Source organism: Phyllobates terribilis, unplaced genomic scaffold (assembly GCF_046119375.1).
Source record: "Phyllobates terribilis strain yellow unplaced genomic scaffold, ASM4611937v1 Scaffold_5__5_contigs__length_657084704, whole genome shotgun sequence".
In the NCBI taxonomy this organism is placed as follows: Eukaryota; Metazoa; Chordata; class Amphibia; order Anura; family Dendrobatidae; genus Phyllobates; species Phyllobates terribilis.
In genome coordinates this window covers 495,430,612-495,456,609 of record NW_027362765.1, presented here as the reverse complement: position 1 = coordinate 495,456,609, position 25,998 = coordinate 495,430,612, and the positions used below count along the sequence as shown (strand labels likewise).

The 25,998-nt window shown below is 45.7% G+C and overlaps 1 protein-coding gene across 1 annotated transcript in view; it reads left to right on the top strand.

Annotated features, from left to right (window-relative positions):
• HTR7 (5-hydroxytryptamine receptor 7) overlaps positions 1-25,998 on the top strand; it is a 296,216-nt gene that overhangs the window by 81,413 nt on the left and 188,805 nt on the right. The window lies entirely within an intron of this gene.

Below are 25,998 nucleotides of genomic sequence, written 5' to 3'. Positions count from 1 at the left end.
CTACAGGGTGAGCTGCACTCACACACACAGACCTTGCAGATAGCGGTGAACAGCACAGGGAACTGTGCACTAGCACTGCAAGGCACAGTGATTTAGAAAGTAGCTTGGGTAAAGCAGTATAGAGCAAATAGGTAGCTAAAACTGTCCCTCAGAACAACAGCGTCCTATCCCTAACTGAATTCACAGCAGAGTGAGCTCAAAATGGCGGCGGTGGCTTTTATAGTGCATCATGACATCATTTCAGCAGCCAATCACAGCCATGCCATTAGTTAAGATGCCTACATGCCTAACAGGATGTGCCCACACTTCTTAGGATCCTCATTGGCTGAATAAAATGAAAATGTCTCATTGCATTATGGGAACTTCCGATTCCGGTATACGATATTGCAATAGTATCGGAATTAAGTATCGGAATTCCGATACCGCGAATATCGGCCGATACCCGATATTTCAGTATCGGAATGCTCAACACTACTCACCATGTCTAACCTGGTGACAGGTCATCATTAATGTGCAAATTCTGATTCCATAGGGTAGCATTTGATTGTCTGCCTTTGCAGACAATAGAAAGTTTGTGGAAAAGGAGAACAGTTATTCCTTACAGAGATTTTGGATGAGATAAAAGACTGCGTTTAAAAGAGAAATGTTATGTGATGGGTCTGACAAGATCAGCTGTCGTAAAGAATGAACATTTGTACTTGTTAATGTTTTACCAAGAAAACTTTTATACGAACAAGTTAATTGTGCAAAATCATGCTGATGATTCCCAGAGCAGGTTACTTGCAATAGTAAGTATACTTTAGTATTTGACAATCTCTCTTAGGGATAGACAATCACAGAAGATTTTTAAGGACAGCACCAAGTCTTCTAAGCATGGAATAAACAAGTTGGCGACATATTGCAACATTTATCTTTTTCCATTCTTCAAAAACAACCTCTTTTAGAGCCTGGATGCTGGATGGAGAGTGATGCTCCACTTGTCTCTTCATAATTCCCCATAGATGTTTCGTTTGGTTCTGATCAGGAGACAAACTTGGCCACTGAATCACGTTCACCCTGTTCTTCCCCAGAAAAGCAACAAATGTGTGTTTTGGATCATTGTCGTGTTGGAAAAGTGCATGACTACAAGGGCATGGAGAGATGGTAGCAATTTCTTTTTCAATATAGAACAACACATCTGTGAATTCATGATACCATCAATGAAATGTTGCTGAATCACCCCTGACTGACTGAGCATTATCTCCCTGTATTACCCCTGACTGACTGCGCCTCCTCCTCCTGTATCACCCCTGACTGACTGAGCATCTTTTCCCTCTATCACACCTGACTGTCTAAGTTTTTTTAGTTATCTTTAGCTACTACTAAAAAAATGATGCCATTCGTATAAAGTTATGGCCTTATAGGTGGAAGAGAGATTTCCGTAAAAAGTGTATGGGGGATGTGAGGGAAAGGTCTCTTTTGATATCACTCCAATGTCATACATAAGTGATTTAGGGACCCCACCACTAATAGATGGTATATTCACATAATGTATTTGCTGCAGAATTTCTACAATGTAAATCCCACACATATTGTGCAGATATTGTGCAGATATTGCTGCGTTTACTACTATAGTGCACCTTTACCACTGACTTGATCCTTTGTCTTGCAAATGATGAAATTGGTAGTGAATATCTACAGCATAAATTTACACATTGTTCATAGATGTTTCGTTTGGTTCTGATCAGGAAACAAACTTGGCCACTGAATCACGTTCACCCTGTTCTTCCCCAGAAAAGCAACAAATGTGTGTTTTGGATCATTGTCGTGTTGGAAAAGTGCATGACTACAAGGGAATGGAGAGATGGTAGCACCTTCTTTTTCAATATAGAACAACACATCTGTGAATTCATGATACCATCAATGAAATGTTGCTGAATCACCCCTGACTAACTGAGCATCATCTCCCCGTATTACCCCTGACTGACTGCGCCTCCTCCTCCTGTATCACCCCTGACTGACTGAGCATCTTTTCCCTCTATCACACCAGACTGTCTAAGTTTTCTTAGTTATCTTTAGCCACTACTAAAAAAATGATGCCATTCGTATAAAGTTATGGCCTTATAGGTGGAAGAGAGATTTCCGTAAAAAGTGTATGGGGGATGTGAGGGAAAGGTCTCTTTCGATATCACTCCTATGTCATACATAAGTGATTTAGGGACCCCACCACTAATAGAGGGTATATTCACATAATGTATTTGCTGCAGAATTACTACAATGGAAATCCCACAGATATAGTGCAAATATTGTGCAGATATTGCTGCGTTTACTACTATAGTGCACCTTTACCACTGACTTGATCCTTTGTATTGCAAATGATGAAATCGGTAGTGAATATCTACAACATAAATTTACACATTGTTCATGTCAAATCCGCAGTGCCAGTCAATTCATGCCATAGATTTTATCAGCATATGGATGAAATGCCATGCAATCTCATCTCATCACTATGCTGGTGCCATAAAACATTGGTTTAATGGTTAATAAACATCAGGGGACATTTAACATTGAGTTTGAACCAAAATGTGGGCACCAGCTCTTTCTATAACATTAAGAAGTTTACTACCTTATATTACCATATACCTTGATATTAGCATGTTCTACCACACAATTGGTGGCCTTGTATTTATTTCTATTAGGCTACATAGTGGGCCCCAAGAATGATTTTTTTGGGGAAAGCCCAAGGTACTCCATTCCAACGCTGCCTAACTGTCTCTGCAAAAGACACCTGATCACAAGCACTTTCTGAAGGCCGGCATTTTTAGAAATTAACTCTTGATGAGTCATACTTGTTCACTGAAAGTAATTCCAAGTGATTACCTGATGAATATTCTTGAGAAAATGCTAGGGAGTGTAAAGTTGGCATCAGAGTAAAAGAGGGGAACTCTGATGAATCCAAGATTTAACACATATTCTGGTTTATTTCATATGTGTTTCTTTGCTCCTTGTTCCAATATGTGCTCTTATGTATTTTTGCTGCAATCAGTCTGAATTTACAATGTGCACATTCCAATAAGAACAAAGAAACCATTGCATTAACAGGTGTGTCCAGACTATTGACCAGTACAGTATCTTGACATACAGTGTGCTGCTGTACTATATGTATATATACTGTTCCATTTCTATATTAAAATGCAACATTTGAGTACACCCAGCTCATTCTTTTCATTAGTGACATTAGTAGAGAAAATTCAGCTTGTAAACAGAATACTTCAGAACCAAAACAGCATTGAAGTCATTGAACAAGTTGTTTAATAGGATATGCTCAAAAATAAAGGCTTTTATTTAGCGTATTTCTATTTCTAGAGCTTACTAAATGACCTTTCAATTATAGCTACTTTAATATTTGAGGAGCTTCCCATCAGACGGCATCCTTTATAGGACCATATATTAGTCCATTAGGAAAATTATAGTTTTTCAAAGGCAGGTAATAGAGAAGGACAAGTCAAATGCTTGCATCTGAGCTCTCGCTTTATCTATTAAAATCACACTCTTTTAGTGTTACAACATGGAAAGAACAATCATATATAATGCTATCACCTAGTTGAGACAAAAAAAAATTAACATCCATTGAGTTATTAAAAGAAAATCAAAGGAAAAGAAAACGTCCATTGCTCCATTCAGGAAAAATCTCAACAATATGATTTGTTCTAAATAAATATGGGATTTTGCTTTCAGGACAATTTCCCTTTTAGCTATCTCTATGTATAAGCAGCTTCCATATGGTAAGCAAGTGGTAGTCACCTGTGGCTGAGTGGAATGGTGGCTGTGCCATCTATCAAGGAGAATAAGAGCAACAAACATTCTTGGGGAGTAGGTAGATATGACATTTCTGGATCGCACATTATTTAGACACCGAGGGCCCGATTTATCAAAGCTTTCATGCCAGACCTTTGACGTAAAAGCTTTGAAAAGTCACAAAATATAGGCGCAAACCGGAGTTCTCATGACTGTTTCTCCCTACTCCGGCGAGGGTGGGACGCCACATCTCATCTAATTCATGAGGAGCTGTGGCATTCCCTATGCCAGAAATACTCCTCCGGTACCTGACTGGAGTAGGATTTCTGATGTGGGTCATGGAGGTGTACGCCACTTGTCAGATGCTCATGATTTCTGAAGAAATATGCACCTCTTCATGAATCAGGAGCATCTGACTCCAGCATGCCCCCTCATCAAGACTTGCATAAACAATGTTAACCTTGATGAATCTGACCCTGAATGTTGTATAACTAAGGACATATCCTGAGACCGTATAATGTAGGTGGTTGCTCAGTCTAGTGGTAGACAGTATTAACCTGTATATATTAGAGATGAGCGAATTAGTTTGAATGCAATTTTTGTTTTTGATTTGTGTGTGAATCCAGTAAAATGGCAATTACTGTATGTTGTTCATGTAGCACCCTGAGGATTCGGCTGCTACAGGAGTATTGCACCTCAACCCAGAGGTGTGATATTCCACTCCCGGGTAAGGAAGGAGTGTGGAACTGAGCTCGGTAGGCTGCATGCACTACACACATCCCATTTCCGAGGAGCAGACCGACGGTACTCCCACTTAGAAATGTGCAGGTACGACCGAGTCTGTTCCTGGCTGGAGTGGGAGGGGGGTGGAACATCCCAAGTAGTGTAGGGGCAGATAGGGGGAGCAGCCTGGGTAAAGATAGGAGCTCATTGGGTGCTGGTCACCTGAGCTCACACATAGAGGGTGTATATAAGGTGGGCACCAACTAAGATCAGGGTCAGATGCAGAGGATCAGATGCAGAGAGTCAGTCAGCTGCAGAGAACAAGTCAGGAGCAGAGGAGAGAAGAAAGACAAAGACCCAGAGTGAGAGAGGAGAAAAGAGAGAGACCCAGAGCACAGAAGAGAAGGACTCTGAGATCCCAACTCAAAGCACCGGGTGAAGAGTCGGCATCAGGGTACCGGAACCCAAGCTGGTGGGGGTAAAAACATTCCCCAGCCAGAGACCGGAGACCGTGGGCAGCGTCTGCCACGGTCACCCATCACATCCACCCCGAAGGCACACCACATGAAGGGTCAGGGAACCCAGGGCCAAGGGTGTCCCAACAAAAGGCCCGAGGGAGCTGGACCTAGGTGGATTACTGGTGGGGACGGCCAGAGAACGGGACAGAAAGAGAGCTCAGGGGCACGCTCCGGACTTGTTTGGGGGTTGGCTGGATCCAGGACCTGGTGGACGCAGCACGGCTCGGGTGGTCACTAGCAGCTGGAGTGACCAGTACAACATCTGCAGTAAGTAAACACCCTTAACTGCACAACCCGACTCTGTCTTCACTGCCGTCTGCACTACACCACCACAACCCCCATCCTCTGCGCCTGTCCCCTCTGAGGCTATACCCCTCCCGTTGGGGGTTATCCCACCAAGCTGCGCACCCACCATCAGCCTCAGCGGACCCTGCTGCAGCGGCGGCCACAGTGACCGCATCACAACGGGTGGCGTAGTCGACACAAAAGAACTCTTAATAACATCTGTAGGACTGCCACATAACACTGAGCTTGACGCCCTGGGCACGGGCCGGGTCACAGCCGCTCGGAGACTACAAACCCCCCCCATCTGATCCGGTGCCGGGTATTCCCCTCAAAAAGGAATATGTCCCAGGGGGCGCGTCAACTTTGGCGTAGTCGGCAGGATTACGTGCCCACAACAACCGGGTACTGCGTGCCTGAAGAAAAGAACAAGTTTACCTCAAAAAGAAGTCTCCTGCCGGTTCCGGAGGGTCCACGCCATCGGACCCCATCACAAGTCGTTTCCCGCCGATTGTCCGCCATTTCCAGCTTGTTCCCGCCATCTGCAGAGTTTCCCGCCACTGGGCGACGCTTCCCGCCAAATCCGAAGATTTCCCGCCTTGGAAGAGCAGCGGACGCCATTATGGGCGTGCCAAAGGAGGGCAAGAGGCCGCCTCCCATCGTGGGCCGGGACAGAAAATGGCGCCAAAAGTGGAAACCGCCCCCACCAACAGAGACTGTGATGCTGGAGGTGTCTGTCAGCGTGAAAGAACTACCCCTGGAGCTGACAGTCACCGAGTTGCCCCGGGACCGCCCTCGAAGTGGGAGGAGACGAAAGGAGAGAACAAAGATGGGTGCCGCCTGGAGCAGTCTGGAGCGAGCGCACCCGGAGACAAGAAGTCTGGAGAGGAGTAGCAGAGAAGCTCACCCGGAGATGTCCAGAGAGCAGAGCAGCACCGGCCCGCTGGCCAGGAGCCTGCTGGAAGAAGAGCAGAGCAGCACCGACCCGTTGGTCAGGAGCCTGCTGGACACCACGACCCCACTAGGCCTAGTGGAGGTCCTTGCACAGCTCCCCCGAGACCGGGAGTGTGCGCAGACTGCCCTGGAGGGCCTCGCACGGAGGATGGCCCGGGTACAGCGCGAGATATTGGCGGAATGGAGCCGGGAGATGGCCCAGCAAGCTGAAACCAAGACGCAAGCTGAAACCAAGACCCGGAGCACGCCAGCCGAGATGAGGAAGGAGACCGCCTCTGAGGATGGCGCGGGAGGACCCAAGGCCGGAGACGGCGCCGAGGAGGGAGCCGAACGCATGGAGGCAGGTAAAGGGGACGCCTATACCCCAAGCCGTGACACCGCTTACCTGCCCCAGCTCCCCGTCGCAGAGCCCGAAAGTCCCCCTGCTGTGCCCGAAAACGCCATGTCACCGACGCAGACTAGGCCCCAACCGGAAGCCGCCGCCGCGACCCCTGTGATGTCACACGCCTCGACCCCGAGCGTGACCAAGCAGGAAGTACCACCAGCCTGGTCGCAGGGCCTAGAATTCCCGGGCGCCGCAACACCAACAGCGCCCCCTACCTCTGCGGAGTCTCCGGCCTGGTCGCAAGGCCAGGTAGCCCAGGGCGCCGCCGTATTAACGGTGCCCTTCACCTTCCAGGTGCCCCAGGCCTGGCCGCAAGGCCTGGGCAACCCGGGCGCCACCACCACCGCGCCCGCACCCGTAAAACCAAGGGTGCCGCGTCTGGGAGAGGACTTGTTTGCCCAGCACACGTGGCCGGACGGGCAGCCTTTCATCTGGCCCCAGAAGTATTACGAACTGGAGCACCAGAGGAGGGTTGGGGCCATGTGTGCACCCCTGATTCCGGCTCCGAAGCCCGTAATAAGGATCTCGCCCCCGCTAGCGGAAGCACAGTTTGAGTGGGACCCCACCGGAGAAGATCTAATGGGGTTCACTCAGGAAACTAGGGCAGCTGCAGCAGAGCGTGCGGAGTGCTGCCGCCAACAGCTCGAGGAGTTTGCGAGGGAGCGGAGAGAGAGGCGGGTCCGGGAACAACAGGCCCAAATAAGGAGCGCCGAGCAAAAGAGCCGGACCAGGAGGGACCCCCGTGCAGCGCACAGTCCCCGTACCACCGGGACTGTAATCAAGTTTAACCAGCAGCACGGGTGGGGCTTCATTCGAGACAACAACACCCCCGGCGACGTCTTTGTCACGCGCAGAGACGTGGAGTCCCATCTGCCGGAGGGGCACAGAGGTCGTGACCTCTACATCGGAGATGAGGTCACCTTTACCCGGCACAAGTGTGCCAAGGGACCTTATGCCCTCCACGTACACCGCCTGACGGAGGAGGAGTTGCGGTGCGAGGAGGAGGAGCAAGAGGACCCGGACGGGTCTGAAGTAACAACCAGCTGTAAGCAAAGAGCAGGAGGAAGACGCCGTTGAGTGCGGCAGAGCAAGTGATGTAAATAGTTACCCGACCGGGTACCAAAGAAACTGTTGATATATATATATATAGTCCCCGTTGGGACCAGCTGAGTGAACTGTTTACCCGTTAACCCCTTAATCCCACAGGCTGAGGACTGTGAGCAGCCATTCCCTTCCCTCTACCTGGCCGAGGACTGAGAGCGGCCAACTTCCCCTGTATATAGTTGCGCTTCCTAAAGCGCCCCCTACCGGTTTTATAGGAAAACCAGTTTTTCTAAGAGACTGTCGCACTTTTCCCGGACACACGTTGCACAGTGTCCGGAGGAGGAACCTGAAACAAGAGACGACGAGAATGTTTATATGAAAAGTTTTATATATATAATGTTTTATATGTTTTATATGTTTATGAAAAAAAAAAAAATTGTATGTTTTGGTGTTATTTATGTCTTACAGCCCGAGGACGTGCTGTGATTTACCAGGGGGGAATGTAGCACCTTGAGGATTCGGCTGCTACAGGAGTATTGCACCTCAACCCAGAGGTGTGATATTCCACTCCCGGGTAAGGAAGGAGTGTGGAACTGAGCTCGGTAGGCTGCATGCACTACACACATCCCATTTCCGAGGAGCAGACCGACGGTACTCCCACTTAGAAATGTGCAGGTACGACCGAGTCTGTTCCTGGCTGGAGTGGGAGGGGGGTGGAACATCCCAAGTAGTGTAGGGGCAGATAGGGGGAGCAGCCTGGGTAAAGATAGGAGCTCATTGGGTGCTGGTCACCTGAGCTCACACATAGAGGGTGTATATAAGGTGGGCACCAACTAAGATCAGGGTCAGATGCAGAGGATCAGATGCAGAGAGTCAGTCAGCTGCAGAGAACAAGTCAGGAGCAGAGGAGAGAAGAAAGACAAAGACCCAGAGTGAGAGAGGAGAAAAGAGAGAGACCCAGAGCACAGAAGAGAAGGACTCTGAGATCCCAACTCAAAGCACCGGGTGAAGAGTCGGCATCAGGGTACCGGAACCCAAGCTGGTGGGGGTAAAAACATTCCCCAGCCAGAGACCGGAGACCGTGGGCAGCGTCTGCCACGGTCACCCATCACATCCACCCCGAAGGCACACCACATGAAGGGTCAGGGAACCCAGGGCCAAGGGTGTCCCAACAAAAGGCCCGAGGGAGCTGGACCTAGGTGGATTACTGGTGGGGACGGCCAGAGAACGGGACAGAAAGAGAGCTCAGGGCCACGCTCCGGACTTGTTTGGGGGTTGGCTGGATCCAGGACCTGGTGGACGCAGCACGGCTCGGGTGGTCACTAGCAGCTGGAGTGACCAGTACAACATCTGCAGTAAGTAAACACCCTTAACTGCACAACCCGACTCTGTCTTCACTGCCGTCTGCACTACACCACCACAACCCCCATCCTCTGCGCCTGTCCCCTCTGAGGCTATACCCCTCCCGTTGGGGGTTATCCCACCAAGCTGCGCACCCACCATCAGCCTCAGCGGACCCTGCTGCAGCGGCGGCCACAGTGACCGCATCACAACGGGTGGCGTAGTCGACACAAAAGAACTCTTAATAACATCTGTAGGACTGCCACATAACACTGAGCTTGACGCCCTGGGCACGGGCCGGGTCACAGCCGCTCGGAGACTACAAACCCCCCCCATCTGATCCGGTGCCGGGTATTCCCCTCAAAAAGGAATATGTCCCAGGGGGCGCGTCATTCACCATTTGGCTAATTTAAAGAGGTCCAGGAAAAGTATGAAAAAAACTCAAAAACTTTTCCATGCATCGTCCTCATCTTCCACATCATGACATGCATTCCCTGAGGCCTAGTCAGTGTTTTAGATGACGGACATTGTGACGTCACGTGTGTTGTAATGACTAAGATCTACTAAGCAGGGGGAGCCCTGGAGCAGAGTGAAGATAGAGGAAAAGAACATCACGTGCCTTGGAGAAGTAAAAAAGAGGCTCGAAGGGCTGGGACAGCATGACAGGTGAGGGGTAAGGTGAGTATTATTATTTTTACCCCATAGACCCCTGAGCATAATAAGGCACAATTGAACAGATTTGATGCAATGAAATTTCCTGGCCAAATTTGAGTGAGCTGCCGAATTAAAATTTTGGCAGAATTACTCATCGCTTGTGTATTTTTACACCAATATCCCTGTCTTCTTTCTGCAATGATCCCTGGGATTAGTACATGGAAATCAAATTTTAATGGAGACTGTATTATAAACTCAGAGCAATACATGCACTCTTTTAATTTAGCCCATTTATAGCAAGCTATTGACCCTCTTTCAATATACTTACAGTAATAAAAAAGGACATAAATAAATTAGTCTCTCTAGCGTAATGATGACTTTAAAATGTACTTCCTCTCGAAATATAAATGTGATCTATCAATAATGACATCTAAACTCTAGATTTTTGTGACTCTTACATATTTTCTTTCTTAGTCTTTTAAATAAATCTGCTGCCTTCTAAGTCTGGCAGTGTTCCCAGTCAGAATTCCAAATGGAATATCATCTGTCTTGTGGATATCTCCTGGAAGGACTTACTGAAATCCACTGCATGTATTATTGGTTGCTTGCTACTTAGTTCGGATGGGATTGGGCTTCTCTCAGATAGGTTGTCAGCCTTGAGATTAAGTGTTATAGGATCATCTTCTAATGAAAAGACATAGGTATTATGATGTGAAAAGTAGTTGTTACTGGAACAGTCGAACATTAAGATATGATTTGAAAATTCTGCTTTAAATATTGGGGAATTTCCTAATTTAGATTCTTTGCAAAAAAAATATCTCTCCAAACAACTACAGGCTAACAGAACCCTCCAGGTAACTATATATTTTAGAATAATATATGGCTGCGTTCATTGTTCACAATGATAGCTCATTTTCAATGAGTAAAGAAGAGAATTAAGAGAAGAGCATAGTTATAGATAGGGCAGATGTAAGGCGACATATTCTTGGAAGTAGTGTATATATATATATATATATATATATATATATATATATATATATATATATATATATATACATATTTATTGTGACAGAGTCACTGGTCTTATATGCGAGGGGAGGTATGTGTCACTCCGGCTGCTAGCCTGTGTGAACTGAAACCTACAAATTTTCCACCAGTATGTTATATGTTGGGGGTTAATTCACCTAAAAGGTGTGGTTTTATGTGAATGGCAAAGAGGGTGGGAAGTCATTCACGATACCTCCCCTCAGGGTGTCGCTGAGCAAGCTTAAATGCTCAGTCACAATTTTTTTTTTCAGTTGTTGTATTTGGAGAGGCAAGGTTTCCAGACCGGACAGCCATAGCTCAGGAAGGAGCTGAAGGCTGGGCTACAACCTGTGTGGGCGAACCCCAAACCCCTATGGACTGTGCTATCGTTTATCTTTTGTTTTGTTGTTTTGCCAGTAAGGCCGTGTTTATTTTGATGGAGCTGCAGGGCTTTATGCCATACAATAAAGCCTGCAGAGAAAACCCAGTTCCGGAGTCTACTTCCGAAAACTGCCAAGTGAGTTGTCTTACCACAATATATATATATATATATATATATATATATATATATATATATATATATATATATACATTTATACATACACAGTGCCTACAAGTAGTATTCAACCCCCTGCAGATTTAGCTGGTTGACACATGCGGAATTAACTTGGCATTGTGACATTTGTACTGTAGATCAGCCTGGAAGTGGGAAATGCACTGCAGCAAATTTTTTTTTTTTTTTTTTTTTTAAAACGTTAAAAGTTAATTCAGAGTGTCATTTATTATTCAACCCCTCAAACCACAAGAATTCTGTTTGGTCCCCCAAAAGTATTAAGAAGTAGTTCAGGCACCAAGAATAATGAGCTTCACATGTGTGGATTAAAGATCTCTTTTGCCAGCCTTTTCTGACTATTTAAGACCCTCCCCAAACTTGTGAGCAGCACTCAGACATGGTCAACATGGGAAAGGCAAAGGAGCATTCCAAGGCCATCAGAGACAAGATCGTGGACGGTCACAAGGCTGGCAAGGGGTACAAAACCCTTTCCAAGGAGTTGGGCCTACCTGTCTCCACTGTTGGGAGCATCATCCGTAAGTGGAAGGCTTATGGAACTACTGTTAGCCTTCCACGGCCTGGACAGCCTTTGAAAGTGTCCTCCCGTGCCGAGGCCAGGCTTGTCCGAAGAGTCAAGGCTAACCCAAGGACAACAAGGAAGGAGCTCCGGGAAGATCTCATGGCAGTGGGGACATTGGTTTCAGTCAATACCATAAGTAACGTACTCCACCGCAATGGTCTCCGTTCCAGACGAGCCTGTATAGTACCTTTACTTTCAAAGCGTCATGTCAAGGCTCGTCTACAGTTTGCTCATGATCACTTGGAGGACTCTGAGACAAACTGGTTCAAGATTCTATGGTCTGATGAGACCAAGATCGAGATCTTTGGTGCCAACCACACACGTGACGTTTGTAGACTGGATGGCACTGCATACGACCCCAAGAATACCATCCCTACAGTCAAGCATGGTAGTGGCAGCATCATGCTGTGGGGCTGTTTCTCAGCCAAGGGGCCTGGCCATCTGGTCCGCATCCATGGGAAGATGGATAGCACGGCCTACCTGGAGATTTTGGCCAAGAACCTCCGCTCCTCCATCAAGGATCTTAAGATGGGTCGTAATTTCATCTTCCAACAAGACAACGACCCAAAGCACATAGCCAAGAAAACCAAGGCCTGGTTCAAGAGGGAAAAAGTCAAGGTGTTGGAGTGGCCTAGTCAGTCTCCTGACCTTAACCCAATTGAAAACTTGTGGAAGGAGCTCAAGAATAAAGTCCACATGAGACACCCAAAGAACCTAGATAACTTGGAGAAGATCTGCATGGAGGAGTGTGCCAAGATAACTCCACAGACCTATGCCGGCCTGATCAGGTCTTATAAAAGACGATTATTAGCTGTAATTGCAAACAAGGGTTATTCCACAAAATATTAAACATAGGGGTTGTATAATAATTGACCCACACTTTTATGTTTAAAATTGAATAAAATTCAACTGAGCAACATAACTTTTTGGTTTGTAAGATTTATGCTTCTGTTCATAAAACCTACTCTCGTTTGCAGTTTGAAGGCTCTAACTTATTTGCATCTTATCAAACCAGCTAAATCTGCAGGGGGTTGAATACTACTTGTAGGCACTGTATATATATACTGTGTATATACTGTATATATATATATTTTGTGACAAAGTCACTGGCAAAGTACTGGAGGGGGGATATGTAGCACTGAGATTGTTAGCTCTGGTCATATAAACATAGAGAAAATGTTCCTGCACACGAAGTGATAAGAGGGGTTAATCATCCATGTTTAGTGCAAGGGAGTTTAAACACCTGTAGAAAGGGAGGAGGTCAGAGGATAAATTCCCAGCCTTTTAGAGCATTTAGTGTGGCGTAGGCCTGGAGCCAGAAGCTCTGGAGCTGTTTTGTCATGTGAAGGAAAAGCTAAACCTTTGGTTGTTTGTTCCTGAAGCGGATGGTTAACCATAGCAACGAGGACTGTGCCATGCATTATGTTGCTCTGGTTTTATGCAGTACTCTTAATAAACCAGCAGAAGATTTAATAAGACAGTGTTCCTGTGTATATCTTTATGTACTGCCGAGTGAACCGATATATATACGCTGCTCAAAAAATAAAGGGAACACTTAAACAACAGAATATAACTCCAAGTAAATCAAACTTCTGTGAAATCAAACTGCCCACTTAGGAAGCAACACTGATTGACCATCAATTTCACATGCTGTTGTGCAAATGAAATAGAAAATAGATGGAAATTATTGGCAATTATCAAGACACATTCAATAAAGGAGTGGTTCTGCAGGTGGGGACCACAGACCACATCTCAGTACCAATGCTTTCAGGCTGATGTTTTGGTCACTTTTGAATGTTGGCTGTGCTTTCACACTCGTGGTAGCATGAGACGGCCTCTACAACCCACAGAAGTTGCTCAGGTAGTGCAGCTCATCCAGGATGTCACATCAATTTGAGCTGTGGCAAGAAGGTTTGCTGTGTCTGTCAGCGTAGTGTCCAGAGGCTGGAGGCGCTACCAGGAGACAGGCCAGTACACCAGGAGACATGGAGGGGGCCGTAGGAGGGCAACAACCAGAAGCAGGACTGCTACTTCCGTCTTTGTGCAAGGAGGAACAGGAGAAGCGCTGCCAGAGCCCTGCAAAATGACCTCCAGCAGGTCGCAAATGTGCATGTGTCTGCAGAAATTGTTAGAAACCGACTCCATGAGGGTGGTATGAGGGCCCGACGTCCACAGATGGGGGTTCTGCTCATAGCCCAACACCGTGCAGGACGCTTGGCATTTGCCACAGAACACCAGGATTGGCAAAGTCGGCACTGGCGCCCTGTGCTCTTCACAGATGAAAGCAGGTTCACACTGAGCACATGTGACAGATGTGACAGAGTCCGGGGACGCCGTGGAGAGCGATCTGCTGCCTGCAACATCCTTCAGCATGACTGGTTTGTCAGTGGGTCAGTAATGGTGTGGGGCGGCATTTCTTTGGAGGGCCGCACAGCCCTCCATGTGCTCGCCAGAGGTAGCCTGACTGCCATTAGGTACCGAGATGAGATCCTCAGACCCCTTGTGAGACCATATGCTGGTGCGGTTGGACCTGGGTTTCTCCTAATGCAGGACAATGCCAGACCTCATGTGGCTGGAGTGTGTCAGCAGTTCCTGCAAGATGAAGGCACTGAAGCTATGGACTGGCCCGCCCGTTCCCCAGACCTGAATCCGATTGAGCACATCTGGGGCATCATGTCTCGCTCCATCCACCAACGTCATGTTGCACCACAGACTGTCCAGGAGTTGGCAGATGCTTTAGTCCAGGTCTGGGAGGAGATCCCACAGGAGACCATCCGCAACTTCATCAGGAGCATGCCCAGGCATTGCAGGGAGGTCATATAGGCACGTGGAGGCCACACATAATACTGAGCCTAATTTTGACTTGTTTTAAGGACATTACATCAAAGTTGGATCAGCCTGTAGTGTGTTTTTTCACTTTAACTTTGGAGGTAACTCCAAATCCAGGCCTCCATTGGTTAATAAATTTGATTTCCATTGATTATTTTTCTGTGATTCTGTTGTCAGCACATTCAACTTTGTACAGAGCAAAGTATTCAATGAGAATATTTCATTCATTCAGATCTAGGATGTGTTATTTGAGTGCTCCCTTTATTTTTTTGAGCAGTATATATATATATATATATATATATATATATATATATATATATATATATATATACGTATATTCTGTACTATGTAACATTTTCATAGATAGAAATATGCAGCCATGCAGAGCTGGGGTCCTGTATTTAAATTCCACCGAGGACAATATCTGCAAGGAGTATGTATGTTCTCCCACTTGTGTTTGTGTGGGTTTCCTCCGATTTCCACCCAAACTCCAAAATCATACAGATAAGATAATTTAGTTTGTGAGTCTGATTGGGGACAGTGAAGATTATATGCATGTAGCGCTATATAAGCAAAGCATAATCAGAAGCATTGATAGTATCATAAGGCTGCTTTGGGGGCAGTATCAGTGGGGAATAGAGGGTCGTACTAACCTTTCATGCAAAAATGTTGGTGCTAGCACTTGGAGCACAGGCTTTTCCACAGTACAGACCATGCTATGTTGGGGATATACATATTATTAAGGGAAGGTATTCAGACAGTGGTTGCCCCAGACAGAAGAGTAGAGATGAGCGTTGTTCTACTCGAACTGTTCACCAATCTCAAATTCGAGCTGTTTTGGGCGGTGTTCGAGCCGTTCGGCGAACACGAACAATTTGAGAAAAATTCGGCTGTTCGAGGTTATGTTCGATAACTGTTCGTGCACCAAAATCATAACTGGATTTTTTCTCAGTAATGATGAAAATTAATGTTAATACGCAGTTTGAGTGTACAGCAGGGTGGGGGGAGGGGCAGGGGATGGATCTCTGCAGGAACAATGAAGATCTCCATTTTTTTTTCTCTTTCCCGCATTTACAGTGGGGAGGTGCAATCTGTCAGCCTATCAGCAGCGCACACACGGAGCGAAGTGCTTTTTTTCACACAAGCAAGGGCATGTGTCATTGGCAGTGTATGTCACATGTCCTTGCCCTATAAGACCAAGCCATTTTCCCCGTCGCCACCATTTTCTCACTGCTGCAGCTGCGTGTTAGACGGCACCGCTGTTGCTGTGTGCGCTATACCTTGTTAATTTCAAGCCAATTTTCGCACAAATCTACAGATAGCTTGGGAGTAGGGAATAGTTGTGATTGCAGTCCTTTTAAGGACTAGGTTACAGCATTTCCTATGACTTCTATCAGGCAGGTCTGTGCTCTTAAATAGATAGATTGTGGGAGTAAAGACTAATTGTAATTGGAGTCCTTTTCAGGACTAGGTTACATCAGTTCCTATCAGTTTTTGCCAGGCAGGTCTGTGCCAGTGCTGTGCAAGTTTTTTTCACAGCATTTGGCTGAATCTAGCAAAGCTAATCCTTTTTGGCCTATTGCAGAGTGTGTTAGTCAGTGGAGTAGCCTATCTGTGTTGCAAGATATACCACCTGTGTATAGAATACCAATTTTTTTACTGCACCTAGTGAAGTAAAATCTTTTGGGCATAGCATCATTCTATTAGTCCATCTATACTGACCTCCATAAGGTTGCAAATTGAATATAATTTTTTTCTGCATCTAGCTCTGAAAAAATATTAGGCTTCTAGCTGTGTGTGGGACTTGTTGTATTAGTCCATCTATACTGACCTCCATCAGGTTGCAAACTGAATATATTTTTTTCTGCATCTACCTCTGAAAAAATAGTGGGCTTCTAGCTGTGTGTGGGACTTGTTGTATTAGTCCATCTATACTGACCTCCATCAGGTTGCAAATTAAAAATAATTTTTATCTGCATCTACAGTACCTCTGAAAAAATATTTGGGCTTCTAGCTGTGTGTGGGACTTGTTCTATTAGTCCATCTATACTGAACTCCATCAGGTTGCAAATTGAATATAATTTTTATCTGCATCCAGCTCTGAAAAAATATTTGGCCTTCTAGCAGTGTGTGGGACTTTCTCTATTAGTCCATCTATACTGACCTCCATCAGGTTGCAAATTAAAAATAATTTTTATCTGCATCTACCTCTGAAAAAATATTTGGGCTTCTAGCTGTGTGTGGGACTTGTTCTATTAATCCATCTATACAGACCTCCATCAGGTTGCAAACTGAATATATTTTTTTCTGCATCTACCTCTGAAAAAATATTGGGCTTCTAGCTGTGTGTGGGACTTGTTGTATTAGTCCATCTATACTGACCTCCATCAGGTTGCAAACTGAATATATTTTTTTCTGCATCTACCTCTGAAAAAATATTGGGCTTCTAGCTGTGTGTGGGACTTGTTCTATTAATCCATCTATACAGACCTCCATCAGGTTGCAAACTGAATATATTTTTTTCTGCATCTACCTCTGAAAAAATATGTGGCCTTCTAGCAGTGTGTGGGACTTTCTCTATTAGTCCATCTACACTGACCTCCATCAGGTTGCAAACTGAATATAATTTTTTTCTGCATCTAGCTCTGAAAAAATATTTGGCCTTCTAGCAGTGTGTGGGACTTTCTCTATTAGTCCATCTATACTGACCTCCATCAGGTTGCAAATTCAAAATAATTTTTTGTCTGCATCTAGCTCTGAAAAAATATTGGGCTTCTAGCTGTGTGTGGGACTTGTTGTATTAGTCCATCTATACTGACCTCCATCAGGTTGCAAATTAAAAATAATTTTTATCTGCATCTACAGTACCTCTGAAAAAATATTTGGGCTTCTAGCTGTGTGTGGGACTTGTTCTGTTAGTCCATCTATACTGACCTCCATCAGGTTGCAAATTGAATATAATTTTTATCTGCATCTAGCTCTGAAAAAATATTTGGCCTTCTAGCAGTGTGTGGGACTTTCTCTATTAGTCCATCTATACTGACCTCCATCAGGTTGCAAATTAAAAATAATTTTTATCTGCATCTACCTCTGAAAAAATATTTGGGCTTCTAGCTGTGTGTGGGACTTGTTCTATTAATCCATCTATACAGACCTCCATCAGGTTGCAAACTGAATATATTTTTTTCTGCATCTACCTCTGAAAAAATATTGGGCTTCTAGCTGTGTGTGGGACTTGTTGTATTAGTCCATCTATACTGACCTCCATCAGGTTGCAAACTGAATATATTTTTTTCTGCATCTACCTCTGAAAAAATATTGGGCTTCTAGCTGTGTGTGGGACTTGTTCTATTAATCAATCTATACAGACCTCCATCAGGTTGCAAACTGAATATATTTTTTTCTGCATCTACCTCTGAAAAAATATGTGGCCTTTTAGCAGTGTGTGGGACTTTCTCTATTAGTCCATCTATACTGACCTCCATCAGGTTGCAAACTGAATATAATTTTTTTCTGCATCTAGCTCTGAAAAAATATTTGGCCTTCTAGCAGTGTGTGGGACTTTCTCTATTAGTCCATCTATACTGACCTCCATCAGGTTGCAAATTCAAAATAATTTTTTGTCTGCATCTAGCTCTGAAAAAATATTGGGCTTCTAGCTGTGTGTGGGACTTGTTGTATTAGTCCATCTATACTGACCTCCATCAGGTTGCAAATTAAAAATAATTTTTATCTGCATCTACAGTACCTCTGAAAAAATATTTGGGCTTCTAGCTGTGTGTGGGACTTGTTCTATCAGTCCATCTATACTGACCTCCATCAGGTTGCAAATTGAATATAATTTTTATCTGCATCTAGCTCTGAAAAAATATTTGGCCTTCTAGCAGTGTGTGGGACTTTCTCTATTAGTCCATCTATACTGACCTCCATCAGGTTGCAAATTAAAAATAATTTTTATCTGCATCTACCTCTGAAAAAATATTTGGGCTTCTAGCTGTGTGTGGGACTTGTTCTATTAATCCATCTATACAGACCTCCATCAGGTTGCAAACTGAATATATTTTTTTCTGCATCTACCTCTGAAAAAATATTGGGCTTCTAGCTGTGTGTGGGACTTGTTGTATTAGTCCATCTATACTGACCTCCATCAGGTTGCAAACTGAATATATTTTTTTCTGCATCTACCTCTGAAAAAATATTGGGCTTCTAGCTGTGTGTGGGACTTGTTCTATTAATCAATCTATACAGACCTCCATCAGGTTGCAAACTGAATATATTTTTTTCTGCATCTACCTCTGAAAAAATATGTGGCCTTTTAGCAGTGTGTGGGACTTTCTCTATTAGTCCATCTATACTGACCTCCATCAGGTTGCAAATTCAAAATAATTTTTTGTCTGCATCTAGCTCTGAAAAAATATTGGGCTTCTAGCTGTGTGTGGGACTTGTTGTATTAGTCCATCTATACAGACCTCCATCAGGTTGCAAACTGAATATATTTTTTTCTGCATCTACCTCTGAAAAAATATTGGGCTTCTAGCTGTGTGTGGGACTTGTTCTATTAATCCATCTATACAGACCTCCATCAGGTTGCAAACTGAATATATTTTTTCCTGCATCTACCTCTGAAAAAATATTGGGCTTCTAGCTGTGTGTGGGACTTGTTGTATTAGTCCATCTATACTGACCTCCATCAGGTTGCAAACTGAATATATTTTTTTCTGCATCTACCTCTGAAAAAATATTGGGCCTTCTAGCAGTGTGTGGGACTTTCTCTATTAGTCCATCTATACTGACCTCCATCAGGTTGCAAATTCAAAATAATTTTTTGTCTGCATCTAGCTCTGAAAAAATATTGGGCTTCTAGCTGTGTGTGGGACTTGTTGTATTAGTCCATCTATACTGACCTCCATCAGGTTGCAAATTAAAAATAATTTTTATCTGCATCTACAGTACCACTGAAAAAATATTTGGGCTTCTAGCTGTGTGTGGGACTTGTTCTATTAGTCCATCTATACTGACCTCCATCAGGTTGCAAATTGAATATAATTTTTATCTACATCTAGCTCTGAAAAAATATTTGGCCTTCTAGCAGTGTGTGGGACTTTCTCTATTAGTCCATCTATACTGACCTCCATCAGGTTGCAAATTAAAAATAATTTTTATCTGCATCTACCTCTGAAAAAATATTTGGGCTTCTAGCAGTGTGTGGGACTCATTGTATTAGGCCATCTATACCAAGCTCCACCAGCTTTGAAATTAATAATAATTTTTAGCTGCATCTAGCCCTGAAAATAATTTTTCCCAATAGTGGTAGCAATAGAAATATGGGGCGCGCGCCTGGCTAACAAAAATATACGCTTCATAACACAAAACACCAGCCTAGCGCACTGCATTAATAAGATGGCATCATCGTCTCTCCCAGTGCTAGGCCTACTACGCAGGCTAGTATTCCTGTGCCTAAAACACAATGTATGGGTCCGCGCTAGCCACTATGCTGAGGGGTATAAAGCTGCTGCTAACGCTTTATAACAATTCAATTGGCAGATTTTCACAGAGCTCTTCCACAACGCCCACCCATCGGGCAACAGTTGCCTACCCTCCCTATGGGATCTAGTGGCGAATAGTTGATGCCATTAATCAGAGCGTCAGTTGCCCCGTCAACGTGGCAAGCATACGGTAAGGCATGGGAAGAGTGGACACGACTAGTAGCAGGCAGACGGGTTGACCAATGTGAACAAGCCAGATCACAAGTCACCATAGAATTTCTCCACCAGCTAATGATGAGGGGCATATCAGGGGCGTCAGCGCAGCGGTGTCTGACCTGAGTAGCATTTCACTTCCAACTACTGAATTGGGGAGATGTGACAAAGATTCATCATCAGACAATCCATAAAAGGGTGGAAAAGGGGTCAGCCAAGTCAGGAATGTAGACGTCCCGTCCCGTGTCACTAAAACTGATTTCTCACATCTTATCTCTAACACCATTAACATGACACTCACAATTTGAAGCAACACTAATGTCTACTGCATTTGTGATCGCCTTCTTCGGGGCGCTATGTATAAGCGAATTAGTCCCTCAATCCAAAATTACCACCAGTGGACGCTTATTACACCAGGAAGTAGTCATAGCCAATAATGCAATACGTGTACGCATACACCAATCGAAAACGGTTCCAGCGGGCAGGGGTACTTGGGTACTTCTACAACCCACAAACGGTACACTTAGTCGGGTAACAATAGTAAAAACATATCTAACCATCAGATCACAAAGTAATTTCTTCGTATCACACATTGATGGAACGCCATTATCAAGATACCTGTTCCAAGCTATATTTAATAAATGCATAACATCGGCAGGGAACAACCCCAAAGATTACGGGACACACTCATTCCGCATAGGTGCGGCCACGGAAGCAGCAAGAGCAGGACTGTCAGAAACGGAAGTTCAGAGGATAGGAAGATGGCGATCCACGTGTTTGGCGAGATACATAAGACCGGACTTGTTATCCTAACGTGGTTTGTTTCTTTTACAGGTGACGCTAAGCCAACAGTGTGAGTGATAGGCCACTCGTATATACATTGGGCACAAAAAAGGGCGAAAGTCCGCCCAGGCGGGAGGAAATTAGAGTTTCATGACACATATTTCAACTGGAGAGGTATTAGAGGCCTGCTATGGCCACAGGTACTAATGGAGGTAATCAAGGTAGGGAGAGAGGCAAGAGTTCCGGTCATCTTAGTTATACAGGCCGGGGGAAACAACCTAGGTCATCACAAGAGCGCATAACTAATGGCAATAATGAAACTAGACACTGAGCGCTTCAGAGAATTTTTCACAAAATTAGCTATAGTATGGTCAGAGATTGTGCCGATAGCGGTATGGCAAGGTGCGCGAGACATCACGGCCATCGAATGGACAAGGCGGGTAATAAATATTCGGATGGCAAAATTTAGAAGAGACAGAGGCGGTGTAGTGATACGACACCGACAACTGGAAGGAGATAAAGCAGGCCTCATACGGCCCGACGGTGTTCACTTAATAGATATTGGACTGGACATATTCCTGTCAGGACTCCAGGACGGAGTGGAACAAGCGTTAAGAGTGATGGGTGGGGGTCAGAGTCCTACATACGAGTACGCTGGATCCTCCGTGGCCTGGAAATAGAAAGGACATGTTGGAGAGTTACACTTGTTGGTCAACTTGCCGGAGTAGGGACCCAGGGCATGCTGCAACAAGCTGAATTATTTTAGAAATAAAATGCCTTTCTAATGGAATGAGTATAAAGAGTTAATAAAGCTGTGACCGATCCTCACCCATCCAGTTGTAAGAGTTACATTATTGGGTTGTCCATGAAAGGGGGGCGGTAGGGGGCCTGAGCATCTGGGTTTGGTTGGGGGTCCCCACAGTCTGCCTAGGCTAGATTAATTTAAAAATTCTTATTAGATACACAGGCGGTGCAGCTTGCTTCGCAGCTGGGCTACTACGCCCAAAGTATTGCCTAGGCTAGATGCAGTTAAAAATTCTACGCTGACTAGCAGACACTGAAGATTTGGAGCAGACCTCTGAGTAAACAGCTCTTCAGACTCAACCATCTGTGTTACCCCAAGCCATAGTGTATGTAGTTTCTTAAAGTTAAAAGGGGGTGGTGCGACCCAACTCACCTGGAATTGACGATGCCAACGTCACGTAAGACACAGCAAGGGGACTCCCAAAATTGTGGCACAGACACCACTTAACCATAGAACGCATACCTGTGGCCTTGCAGGCCCGCCCAGTTAATTGTTTTCTATTTTCTGCAAGATTGCTTTAGTTAGAATTTTGAAACTCTAGGTATTCTTCATGTATATAGTTGTTTGTCATTTGAGTTTGAGTTATTCCATGTTATTTGCACACGGGCCTAAAGGGCCCCAGGTATGCGAAAGTGTAGATTTTTATGGTCATGCGTTCTAGGGTTAAGTGGCATCAATTGCCCCACTGTTGCTTAAAACGGTTGGTGAGGTGATTTTACCAAATCCCCAAGCTTTTAGTCTCCCAAGGATGACACAGGGGTAGAAATGTCCTTGCGAATCCATGATTTGATCATCTTTATGAACGTGAGTCTGTCTACATTCTCAGTGGACAGCCGCGTGCGCTTATCTGTCAGCACACCACCAGCAGCGCTGAACACACGTTCAGAGAGAACGCTGGCTGCATGGCATGACAAGATCTCCAAGGCGTGAGTGGCGAGCTCCGGCGATTTTTCAAGATTGGAATACCAAAATGAGCAAGGGTCCAGTGAGACAGTCATGGCTTCAATGTTCACTTGGAGATTCTCCTGTACCATCCTCTCTAGGCATTAACTATGTGTCAGACTTCTTGTCTAGTGTGGCCTTGCAAAGGATGGTCTAAAAAAGTGGTGAAACGATTCCACAAAATTGCTGTTACCAGCAGATACTGTGTTACTGTTACTGTTTGAGTGATGAAGACTCGACAGTCCCACCGTTGGCAAGTTAGAACTGTGAGATTCACTACGTGCACCACTGGTGTTTTGTGGAAAAGCACATGTAAGATTCTGCAACAGATACTCCTGCATGCGTCAATACCTTTTTATGGCAGGAATTATTTCGGCAAATATACTTTTGTACCGGGGATCTAAGAGTGTGGCAACCCAGTAGTCGGGATTACTTCGAATTCTGACAATCCGGGGGTCATGTTGCAGGTAGTGCAGCAAGAAGGCACTCATGTGTCTTGCGCATCCAGAAGGACCAAGTCCTTGTTGTGTTGGTAGCGAGGTAAGTGTCACACACAGAGTTTCTCAAAGAAGCGGTGATGTTGTGTGCGACATGCTAGTGGAGCGCAGGCACACCTTTCTTTGAGAAGTAGTGCCGACTGGGCATCTGGTACTGGGGCACTGTGACGGACATAAGGTCTTGAAAATCCTCTGTGTCCTCCAGGTGGAAAGGCAGCATTTCTGTAGCCAACAGCTTGCAGATGGTGAAATTCAACCTCTTAGCTTTCTCATGGCTAGGAGGAAATGGTCTTTTACTTTTCCACATCTGAGGGACCGAGGGCTGGCTGTTGTGCTTAGACGGTGTTGAGTAGGGTGTCCCCGGCAACTGCCGGTCTGTGAGGAAGATGCAGGCGGACATGTTAGGTTGCCTTGATCCAAAGGTGGTGCTCTCGATGTCGGAGAGCGCTCAACACTAGCAGGTGTTTCCACTTCCCAATGAACTGACGACCTGCCAATCACACTGGCTGTTGCGGGTAAAGAGGTGGCAGGTCTGCGTCCAAAAACATGTGTGACTGCTGTCCCCCCAGTCACAGAGGATGAAGAGGCTGCGGATGCACAAGATGGGGCAGACGGTGGTTGGCCCAGCCGGCTAGGCCGCATTGTAGCACAGTGAGCTTCCCACTGCAACTTATGCTTCATATCCATGTGACGGTACATGCATGAAGTACTCAAACTATGTATTTTTTGGCCTCTACTTAGCTTTTGCTGACAAATATGACAGATAACACGAGTTGGGTCATCCTTATCGATCTGAATAAATGCCCAGGCTATGCAAGGCTTAAAGCCCATGTGACCTGAAGAGCCACTACGACTTGTGATCAGAGGCAGAGTTGTGGTTGAGGATGCAGTTGTTGACGTGCTTCCAGTACTCCGTCTCTGTTCAGGAAGGCGCAACCTAACCTCGTCGTCAATAGCATCTGTGATGCCCCGCTGCGCTTGGTATCACAGATCCTACAAGAGTGCATTGATGGAATCCTCCACAAGAGGCCCCCATAAACATTCACACATCTCCACCTTCCACCTCAGACCAGCAGAGGGAGCCCGTTAGGGATATAAATAGGGAAGGTGGAGCTAGGCAGTTCAGTTCCTCTGAAGAGTTCCTGCAGTAGAGAAGCCTAAGAGAGGTCAGTCTGCAGTGGAGCTCAGTCTAGTCTAGAGAACGCAGTTAATAGTTCAGCAGTGGAGCACGAGGCTCCTGCTTGCTAAATTCAGGGAGCCCAGATAGAGCTTAAGGTGTGCCGGTGCCGTAAGATCAGTGAAGCGCGGCAAGCTGCCGTTAGTGTGTATAGCCTAGTGAGGGCCCGAGTAGGCCGAAGGCGAGTGGCGAGTTAGTACATAAGGGGCAGAGGAGCTTAACCAGCTCACCCCGAAGCATTTACTGGACACAGGATCCGAGCTTACCGGTATCTCTATGACCCAGTAAGGCATAACCGGAATACCTGGAGAACTACAAGTCCCAGGATCGCTAAGGTGCTGATATGTAACAGAGCCAGGAGATGCTTAGGCCCCGCATACTGGGAGCGTGAACTCCAAGAGAAGGCCCTACCACAAGGTCAGCCAGCGCAGGACAGAGACAAAGTTAGGCCTAGCTCCAGGCAGGTCAGAAACTTACTACGCAGAGGCAAGAAACAGGAGGCCCTACACCCGCTCATTGGGGAGGATCCTGATATGCACCCTTCACCCTACAGTGCTCCGGGATGTGCCTGAATTTCCACCAGTAAAAGGTACTGAAGTGACTACTGTGTCCGTTCCCGTTCTTGCTCTGACCCAGCTGGGTCTCGCTTGTCCTGCATTCCCCCTGCATACGCTGCCCTGAGACCTAGCTCCACCTGTGGGGAGCTATACCATCGAACTGCCTTATCACCGGCCTCAGTGGACTGCTGCAGCGCTGGTGCTTGTCACCAGATACCACAGGTGGCGTCATGAACTCTTATAAAATTAACAATTATCCACCCTTTTAAAGAGAGACCCCAGGGTACGGGCCAGGAGCCGACCACCGCGACATCCCCAAGGCCAGGCAAATGCCCGGGTACCGAGTCATCCCCATCCCCAGGGCTAGTCACATCCTCCTCCACCTCCTCTGCTGACCTCATCGACTGTCTGACTGTGGGTTGACAGTAAGTGGGATCTCCAACCTCGTCATCATCACCCTGTGTGTTATCACACCCGTCGCCCTCAGAGCCAACCTCTTCCTGCCCTGACCGAAAAGTCAAGTTGTCGCTCCAATCAGGTATTTGAGTCTCATCATCGTCTTCATCATTGTCTCCACCAACAGGAGTTACAGTTTGGGAACAAGGGTCTACATTATGCTCAGAACCTTCTTCATCTGGTCCTGGATCCAACTTATAAAGATTCTGGGCATCGGATCAGATCATTTCCTCATCTGGATTAACAGAAGCTCTGGAGCAGACCTCCGTTTCCCAGGCTATAGTATGAGTAAACAGCTGGGCAGACTCAGCCATCTGTGTTACCCCATACTCAGACGGGCAGCTGGAGACTTGGGAGCTGTGAGGAAGCAAGTGCGATTGGGGTGACACCTCTGAGGACTGGAGTATTTGTGATGT